This window comes from Muntiacus reevesi, chromosome X (assembly GCF_963930625.1).
Source record: "Muntiacus reevesi chromosome X, mMunRee1.1, whole genome shotgun sequence".
In the NCBI taxonomy this organism is placed as follows: Eukaryota; Metazoa; Chordata; class Mammalia; order Artiodactyla; family Cervidae; genus Muntiacus; species Muntiacus reevesi.
In genome coordinates this window covers 47,334,160-47,336,863 of record NC_089271.1, presented here as the reverse complement: position 1 = coordinate 47,336,863, position 2,704 = coordinate 47,334,160, and positions in this window count along the sequence as shown.

Below are 2,704 nucleotides of genomic sequence, written 5' to 3'. Positions count from 1 at the left end.
CTAGTGATACCAGGTTGTGGTAAAGAAAAGTACAAAGTTTATTGCAAGGCACCAAAGCAAGGAGTATAGGAATCTAATGTTCAAAAGATCTGAAATCCGCCATGGCTTATAGAAGGAATTTTTAGGCAACATTAGGAGTGGGGTTTGCAGAGCGTATGGTCAGCTCATGGAATTTCATCTCATTGGTCAGCAGTGAGGCAAACCATGATGTATCAGGATCTTAATCATCAACCTTCTGGTTCCAACTTATATGGGCTCTACAAGCTTGTGGTCAGCTTGCAGTTAATTCCTTCCATCAGCTGGGGTTATAGAACATGCAGAACAACTCAAAAATATGGCTCAGGATATTATCTATAGCCCTTGAGGAGGAAATAAAGGTACTTGATTTTGTTTTATAGCTGAACTATCATTATTTTGTCATGATTGACTACTTTCCTTAGTTTCTGCAGTTTCTCATTTTTCTGACTAAATTTTCTGTTTGAAACTCAGGCAAGGCCTAGGAAGCTAAAGCTTTTCTACAAATGACTGGCAGGGGACATAGAGTGTCTGACCCTGGGAAGGTCCCACAGGGCCCTTCTTGGTTTCAAGGCAAAAGAAACAAACATAAAGTTAAACAAAGAGGCATCACAAAGCACCAGGCTGTGTTCCCTGTGTTATAAAGCAAATTTCCACTCAAGAGAGAGGGTGTTCATATATAATTATGACTGAATTGCATTGTTGTATGATAGAAATCGACATGACATTGTAAAGTAATTTTCCCCCAACTAAAAAATAAATTTAAAAAATTAGCAAAAGAGGTTATAAAAAATAAAAAGCAATAATCACGGAAAAAAATGAACAAAAGCGACTACACCAAATTAAAAAGCACTTGGACAGCAAAAATACTACCAACAAAAGTAAAAGACCGTTTGATGAATGGGAGAGGATATTTGCATACAATATATTTGATAAAGGATCAATACACAACATATAAAGATATATAAACAAGTCAGATATATAAATAAGTACACAGATATATTAATAAGTCACACAACTCAGCATCAAGATACTGAATAACTCAATTAAAACTGTACAGGGGATTTCCTCTATGACCCACCTCCTAGAGTAATGGAAATGAAAAAAAAAATAAACAAGTGGGACCTAATTAAACTTAAAAACTTTTGTACAGCAAAGGAAACTATAAACAAGGTGAAAAGACAACCCTCAGAATGGGAGAAAATGATAGCAAATGAAACAACTAACAAAGGATTAATTTCCAAAATATATAAGCAGCTCATACAACTCACTATCAGAAAGCAAACAACTCAATCAAAAGTGAGGAAAAGACCTAAACAAACATTTCTCCAAAGAAGACATACAAATGGCTAACAAACACATGAAAAGATGCTCAACATCGCTTATTATTAGAAAAATGAAAATCAAAGAAACAATGAGATACAAAACTACAAACCACATCACACTGGACTGAATGGCCATCATCAAAAAGTCTACAAACAATAAATGCTGGAAAGGATGTGGAGTAAAGGGAATCTTGTTACACTGTTGGTGGGATTGAAATTGATACAGCCACAGTGGAAGATGGTATGGAGAGTCCTTAAAAAAAAAAAAAAAAAAAAAAAGCTAGGTAGAAAACCACCCTATGACCCAGCAATCCCATTCCTAGGCTTATACCCTAAGGAAATCAAAGCTGAAAATGACACATATAACCCGATGTTCATTGCAGCACTATTTACAATAAATCATGGAAGCAACCTAGATGTCCACTGACAGATGAATGGATAAAGAAGCTGAGGTATATACAGTGGAATATTACTCAGTCATAAAAAGTAATGCATTTGGGTCAGTTTTAATGAGGTGGATGGACCCAGAGCCTATTATACTGAGTGAAGCAAGTCAGAAAGAGAAAGTTAAATATCATATACTAACACATACATATGGAATCTAGAAAGATGATACAAGTTACTTTATTTGCAGGGCAGCAATGGAGAAACCACTACACCATTCAGATATAACATAAATCAAATCCCTTATGATTATAAGTGGAAGTGACAAATAGATTCAAGGCATTAGATCTGATAGAGTCCCTGAAGAACTATGGACAGAGGTTTGTAACTTTGTACAGGAAGTGGTGATCAAAATAATCCCTGAGAAGAAATGCAAAAAGGCAAAATGATTGTCTGAGAAGGCCTTACAAATAGCTGAGAAAAGAAGAGAAGCCAAAGGCAAAGGAGAAAAAGAAGGATATATCCATCTGAATGCAGAGTTCTGAAGAATAGCAAGGAGAGATAAGAAAGCCTTCCTAACTGATCAGTGCAAAGAAATAGAGGAAAACAATAGAATGGGAATGTCTAGCGATCTCTTCAAGAAAATTAGAGATACCAAGGGAACATTTCATGGAAAAATGTGCACAATAAAGGAGGGAAACAGTATGAACCTAACAGAAGCAGAAGATATTAAGAAGTGGTAAGAATACACAGAAGAAATATACAAAAAAGACTCAATGGGCATGAGTTTGAGCAAACCCAGGGAGCTAATGAAGGATAGGGAAGCCTGGCATTCTGCAGTTCATGGAGTCACAATTAGTCAGACATGACTGAACAACTGAACTGACCTACTGAATGGAGAAATAGATATAGAGAACAGACTTATGGACATGGGGGCTGCAGGGAGGAGGTGGTAAGATGTATGGAGAGAGTAATATGGA